The following is a 7,960-nucleotide window of genomic DNA, read 5'->3' on the forward strand; positions in this document are numbered from 1 at the left end:
GAAGCAGGTACACTAGAAAGAGCTCGGGCAGGATCAAGTGGAAAGTGGTAGACAAGTGAAGTAAAGAAGAGTGGAGGGAAGAATGCAATTAAAAATCCAATGTATAACATACAAAATTAAGAATGAGGGGAGGGGTGGGTAGAGGAGGAATGGGTGAGAAGATAGAAAGGGCTGCCATTAATCAAGTTATGTTGTATTCATAGACTGCTATGTTAAATGGCAACTCCTTTGTACAACTACTTATAGATAATTTTTTAAATGACAACTCTTTTGAACAACTACTTATAGATAATTTTTTAATGAAAAGAAAAAGAAAATGGAAAAAAAGTAAGGCTCTGAGTTCAAACTTGAGTACAACCAAAAAATAGTCTGTGAATAAATTCTACATTTCAATTTATTTCTTCTGGAAATAATCATTATGAATGTTAGGATGTTTTCAAAAAATTGAAACTACATTTTGGTAGCAAATAAACATCATGGTACAATTGCATTGTAAAAATCATAATTTATGGAAAAGAATAGTACTCCTCAGAACTAAAATAGGCATCAGTGGTCACTAATTAGTCACATATGCTAGTCACACAAGAAAACTTTGTGACCAGAATGGGACAAGGCTTAATACTTCTCTTTGTTTGGGTTTTTGAATTTATCCCTAAGAAACTCTGTCCACATTAATAAGGTGATGGACTGAGCAGGAGTATGGAAAAAGCAATGCAACATAAAACTCTGAACTCCTCTGCCAGAAGTTCAGTGATCCATCATCAAAAATTATGCTTCATGATCTAAAAGCTGACAGCTCAAATTGAGTTCTCTTTTAATTTTATTGAAAGGAAGCAATTAGGAACCACTGGACTTGCAGAAAGATTTATTTTCTAGTCTTTAGTAGCATTTACCTTCTCATCAGCATCAGTATTTTACATTGTCCCTGCATTTTGTCTCTGAGAAGCAGATCGTATGTTAGAGATGTTGCACAAATGGACTAGCCAGTGGCTGAAGCCAGACCTGTCCTTTATGAAGCAGAAACACAGTGTCAAATGCAGTGTACACCTACATACACATACACTGAACCGCCATCACCACTGTCATGAAGATAACTTGAGGACATTCTCAGGCAGCTTGGTTTGAGGAACAGTAGGAACTGAGAACTTAGAAATTGCTTCTTTAGAACTATCTGACTCCCACCTTCCAACATCTACATATTTATGATTCTCCAGAGATATGTGAACTTTATTTGTAAAACTGGTTACCAACATTGTTGGACCAGTAGCCTCCTCTTCCATGGCTTAGCACGCTCTTCTCCTAGGCAACACTAGGATCATTTAGTATAGGCAGAAAATAACAGGCCTCCTTCCCCCTTTGCCACTGGAGTAATTAAGACCCCCTGAAAGTGACCTTCAGCCGGGCAGCTGCAGCCCCTTATCTACCACTTGGACAGCAGCCATCAATCCTAGTCCACCATGTTGAAGCCCGGGGTCCACATATCCATACCAATGTCCGTGCCTGCTTAGTTCCTCCCAGCACATGTAGGTTGTATAGATCGTTTCAGACAATAGCCAGCACTTCTGTGTTGTCTTTCCCAGTCCCTTTGCTGGCAATAAACTTTTCTTTGTTCTTTGTGCCTGGATGTCTGTGTGGTTTTCTGGCAGAGTCTAACAAAGTCTAACGGCTAAAGTAGTTAACAGTTATTGATCATTTATTTAGTCCCAAGGATTGTGCTATGTTAGGTATTACAAGCCTTTCTATATATTTTTATTGTAAAGATACTGTAGAGAAGGGTTACAGTAACATGAGCAAGGTACTGAGTCCATTTCCTATTGAGCATTGTTACACCCTCCTTTGTTTTTTCCCTACCATTCCTTTCCTCCCTACCTCCCCAACTCCTTCCCACCGCACCCTAGGTTGTAAAGTTCATTTTCAGTATACTGTCTTGTACATTTCATTGTTAAAATGGTTCAGCCTGTATCCTTGTTTAAACATTTAGCCATTCTAACTGAGGTGAGATGAAATCTCAATGTTGCTTTGATTTGCATTTCTTTTTTTTATTTAATTGTGAAAATACCATACAGAGGTGTTACAATCACATGAGCAAGGTAATGAGTACATTTCTTATCAAGCATTGTTGCCTCCTCCTTTGTGTCCCCTTCCCATCCCTTCCCATCTCCCTCCTTCCCCCCACTCCCTCCCACCTCCCCTCTCCCACTGCCCTCACCTCTCCCCACCCCCCACCCCCTACCATCCACCCTCCACCCCCTCGCCAAAGTTGTAAAGTTCGTTTTCGACATAGCATCTTGTACATCTCATTGTTGCAATGGGTCCACGTGTATCCCTAGTTAAACAATTTGTTTTTTCCCTACCCCTCCACAAATTATACCAACATCAAATACAGTGAAAGCAGGGGTTATACGGTGGGGGAGGGATATACAAAGCAACAAAGAAATGGTCTTATAAATATGTTAGAAACAATAGCAAGAAAGAAAAAACCTTTGAGTCCTTATCTTTGGGTTCATTTCGTCTAACATCAACTTACCTAACTGTTTCTGCTTGTCTCAGAGATATACTAGTTATTGCAAATAAGGGAAACCATGGGACCTATGTTTCTTTGGGCCTGGCTTACTTCATTTAATATTATTTTTTCCAAGTCTTTCCATTTCCTAACAAATGGGGCAATGTCATTCTTTCTGATGGAGGCATAGGGTTCCATTGTGTATATATACCACATTTTCTTGATCCATTCATCTACTGAGGGGCATCTGGGTTGGTGCCATATCTTAACTATGGTAAATAAGGCTGCAATAAACATAGTTGTGCTGGTAGCTTTAGTATGGTCTTGTTTGTGATCATTTGGGTATATGCCCAAATGGGATTGCTGGGTCATAGGGGAGGTCTATGTGAAGTCTTTTGAGGAACCTCCATACTGCTTTCCAAAGTGGTTGAGCAAGTTTACACTCCCACCAACAATGCAGTAGGGTTCACTTCTGGCCACCTCCCCTCTGGCATCTGTTGTTACTAGAGTTCTTGATTATAGCCATTCTAACTGGGTGGTGGTATCTCAATGTTGTTTTGATTTGCATTTCTTTTATGGCTAGGGAGGTTGAGCATTTCTTCATGTGTCTATTGGCCATCCTTCTTTCTGAAGTAGGCCCTGAGTACAGCTTCTTTCCAGGCCTTGCCTTTGTTTTAGGGATTTTAGGAAAAAAAAAAAAAAACCTTTAAACATGATTAACTAGATCTTGGCTCCAACCAGTCCAATTCCTGGAATGGAAACAATGCTTCTAGGTCCTCCTTCCCTTAACAACCTAACCCACCTTGATTGTTCCTTGATTGTTCTGTTAAGGACCGGCCAATAAAACAGATAGGTTGTAACCTGGCTCATACCAGCAACATCAGAAGCTTACTGTAAACTCCGCCTTTTTCACATGCTTATGGTAAACTCCACTAAACTCCTCCTTTGTGTATGCTTACCATAAGCTCTGCCTTACCCGTTGAATTCATGAGTCATTTAAACCAAAAGTGATAGGCTGGTTTAAACAGCCATTATATGACAAACTGTAACCTCATTGGCCACTTGCGTGTGGGCTGGTATGATTGTGCAATCTTTTGTGTGTGTGACAATCTCAATGGTCACCTGCGTGACCAGGCTTGACCTGGTGAATTTTGCCTTTAAAAACTAAAGTACGTGGGCTGCTCAGGGTCACAGTAGCAGCTCCCCAGCCTGTGCTGCGGCCCTGGCCGGTCAGTGTAGGAACCTTCTCAATAAAGTTGCTTCTTTGTTAACAACTTTGTTGCGGTGGGCCCTGTCACTCCGGACAACTAGGTGGGCTTGCCTGCCTGAGTAGAGGTCTTCCTACTACACTTTCCTTTTCAGAGAAGTTTCTCTATAAGTCTTTAGCCCCTTATTTATTGGGCAGTTGTTTCTTTGAGGATTTGCTGGCTATGTCCTTTGCCAGGCAGAACAGAGCCAGAGGCTGCCCCTCCCCACTGCAGTCTAGACAAACAATTGAAACTCAATAAACATAAACCCTGAGAATAGCTCTGTGAGTGCCTCAGGAGTTAGTCCCTCAGGGAAATTTTACTGACTGCTGCTAAGCCTCAATCCTACCCAGAACCTAGCCTCATCACATCAACTCCAAGCTAGAGGAAACAGCCCATCTCCTCTTTTGTGAGACTCAAAGCAGATTTCCCTCCCACTGAAGTAGCCTGAGCGGAGGGTCACAAAATCCTGGGTAAAGCAGAGCATTTTTCTGCCTGCTCAAACAAACTGACTTAAGAAACCAATCAAGCCACAGGAAAACCAAACACCACAATCAGACTAGACTCCACCAAGAGACTGGTTACAGACACAAGGGAGATACAAGATCCCCACCACCCCACTCCCCCCCCCCAAAAAAATCAAAGAACTCATTTTTTCTACCTTTTTAATTTTTTTATTTTTAAAATGTTTTCTTTTTTCTCTCATAATTTTTATTTTAGGGCTCTTTTTTTTAAGGGCAGAAAAGAGTAGCTTTTTCAGGAAACAGGAGAGCTAAACAGATTAAATGAAGTTTATATCCAAACAGAAACACAAACTTGGAATGTGCCAGGAGCTCTGATGTTATAGATCACACCCTCTGGGTGTATACCTGTTCTTCTAGCCTTCCAACTTTTCTAAAGTTGTCTCTGGGTTTCCATTGATCTCACCAGCTTCTGACATTTTTCTATTTTGTTTTGTCTTGTTTTCCTAGTAGTGACTTCTCCTTCTGACCCAAGTACCTTCAATCACATTAATGAACTAGAGGTCTATTTTAACTTTATATGAATTACCATTATGAAAAGAAAAGTGAACCAATCAAAAAAGTGAGCCCGTTTATTGGAAACTGAAATATAATTACAGATACTCTGTATATAACTTAGGATAAGAGCTACACTCCAATCAGGTCATTAGAAGTTAAAAATACTGTAAGTTTACATTGCATTTGCTAGGGGCTGCCGGCTCACTCCTGTAATCCTAGCTACTCAAGAGGCTGAGTGCTGAAGATTGTAGTTCAAAGCAACCTGGACAGATAAATCAGATAGACTATTATACATTTTACTAAGCTGTATAGTTTCCTTCCATTTCTTTGCCATTCAGGAGGCATGAATTCTTATTTCAGTGTTTATCTGTTAAGACCTAAGCCAACAGTCACATTTTGAGAATTTACCACAAACATTTTCAAGCAGTCCCTATCTTACCACACTTCTGCACACGAACCCTTCACTGTCTGAACATCTCCAGAATTCTACATAATTTCTTTTACCTGCTTTGCCTTCTCCTAAATCTTGGCAGAGAACAACAACAGGAAATCTAAGTCAATTAGTACTCATCTTTTTTATTTTATAACTTGTTCTCTAACTTTTTCATTATTTTTTTCCTCCAAGATTTTTTATCTTTATGGGATTAGCCTTCCATTACTCATTTAGTGCACCTTTGTAGGAAGCTTGCATCAAAGAAAATTCAGCTTTATACATAATATAAATCAAAAAACAAAGAACTAATTCTTACCCTGTTCCTTGGATACTAAAAAAGTTAGGTTATTTGCCCTGGGTTATTTGTTGTTGTTGTTTTTGTTGTTGTTGTTTAAATTTCAGCATCCAAAAGTTTTTTTTTAATTATTATATTTAAGTATATGTACAAAGACATTTCAATTCAATGTCACTTTTGGGGAATAATGCATCTTGATCAATGTCATCCCTTTCAACTCCACCCATCCCCTCAATTTTTCTATCTCCATTTTCATGTCTGTACCTTGAATATTATGGCTGCATTTTCTTATCCTTCCTCTACCTCCTCCGCTTGAACTCACCTCTCCTGATATCCCACATTCCAGCTTCCTGATATTCATTTTACTAGGCTGTAATGTCATTGTCTAAAAGAGTAACAACATTAGAATTTCCCCCTTCATATATCATACATTAGTTAACATGTTTTTGTATGTGTATATGACCCTGTAATATGTTTATATACATATTGATAAATTAGATCTCGTATTCTAGGTTATTTGATAAAAATCAAATAATAGGTGCAGCACAATTTTTGTCCTAAAAGTTAATGAAAACAGCTTTCCTGAATTGTGTATTACAAATTACTTAAATGGTATACTTGGCCAAATATTTATGTGACAGCTGAGTAATTATCCAAGCAATGAAAGAAAAACTCAATAATTGTTCTTACTTAGGCTTATGATTGTCAAAGAATGTATCTGTTGTGTATATTTGATAAGCTGCTAGTATTATTAGAAATGTTCGATTATTGTGAAGCTGTGTACTGTACTTTTTAGAGTTTCTCTCTGGTGCAATATTCATTCTTGGGAAGGAATTTAAACCTCTTATAGCTTGTTTCACTTATATTGATATGATACTTTTTGCGACTGTACTAATCTCATCATAATTATGATGTGTATAAATGTGTAAGAATGCCTGAATTAGTTACAAGTTATACATTAAATTATTACTCTGAATGGAAAAGAAAGAAAAAATTTTAAATCCCGGGTTCATCATTTGTTACATCAAAAAAAATTGTCACAGGAGAAGAAAGGAATCTACAGTATTTTCTTGAAAACTACCAACTACTCTTTTAGATAAGATTATTTGTTATGTGAAATATTTGTTTCTGACTTTATGAGAGTTTTGTATACTACATTGAACACAAATCTGTGTACTACATTGAACATGAATCTAAAATCTTTTTAACAGAGTACAAACATAAATTGATAAATTGTAAGGATATTTACAGATTACATAAACATAAATCAGGTTTTTTCCTACAAGAAACCTCCAGTTTAAATTTCAAACTAATTTAAACATGAAGTTTTTAATTTGTTTCCTGAATTTGAATCAAAATGATGTAATGAGGATTTCTTAGGTTTCTTTTGGTGATCACTTAGCAACGTATTAATGACTTCCATCTATGAAGAAGGTTAGGAGCTAATAGCTTCTAATCACCTGGCCAAAACAGAAAAGAATAAACTGAAGAAGAAATGTGTGGTAGAATTACAGCTAATTGTATCTAACACTAGATAATTTTTCCAAATCAATTACTTACCCTACCACCTTGGAATTGCTTTAGCCATAGACATGTTACTCGGTTTTTCCTAGTGACACATCCAATCTGCTGAGGAATCTGGGGGGTTGGGGGGGGTGGTAAGGCTGGGAATGTCCTTATTTTCAAGAGAGATGTACAAGGAAAGATAATGTCTTATCCATTTCTTGTCTGTTACATGCAAAAAAAGGCCAACTTCACACTTGTCTCATGAAGAAGACACAGCAAGGAAGACAAGAAAGGAGCTGGGAGAGTGATAACTCAAGTCTTAGATGTTATGCTTGAGTAGCTAAGCATGCCAACCAATACAATCCATCCTCAGTCTCTTGCTGTGATATAAAATAATTGTTTTCCACATCATTTAAGCTTATTTGTAGAGTACTGTTTATTACCTGTATCTCAACTGAGATAGAATATGCAGAATTATCAAACAGATTGGAGAAGATGAATGAGCTGATGTTAAGAAGATGGTTGTTGTGATGATGCTGTGAGGAGACTACAAGGAGGAAACTGACAAGTTTAACATGGCCTTTGGCCATCAGTGTACTACACGAGCCACAGATGTATGTACTTGCCTTGGGAAGAGCCAAGTACCTTTCCCCACATATTGTCTAACCATGCTTGAGTTATGTTGCACAGTAAAGAAGTGAGACTGACTTCAGATGTGACTCCTAACATTTAATTTTGTTTCCATTGAAAATGGGTAAGGGTGGAAAAATTTCTCACAGTAATGGAGTCTAGTTTTGATAGCTCCTCTAAACTCTTATGAGCCACGACCCTTATATTTTTGGTTCTCTACCTAAATTTTATTTAATCTTTACTGCTTGTCCAAAGTATGTTGAAAACTATGAAAATAAAATTACTATGTAATCAATGTGACAAAGGAATTAAGTCTTCGTTGGGGCA

The sequence above is a fragment of the Dipodomys spectabilis genome, unplaced genomic scaffold (assembly GCF_019054845.1).
Source record: "Dipodomys spectabilis isolate Male_0828 unplaced genomic scaffold, ASM1905484v1 ptg000234l, whole genome shotgun sequence".
NCBI lineage: Eukaryota > Metazoa > Chordata > Mammalia > Rodentia > Heteromyidae > Dipodomys > Dipodomys spectabilis.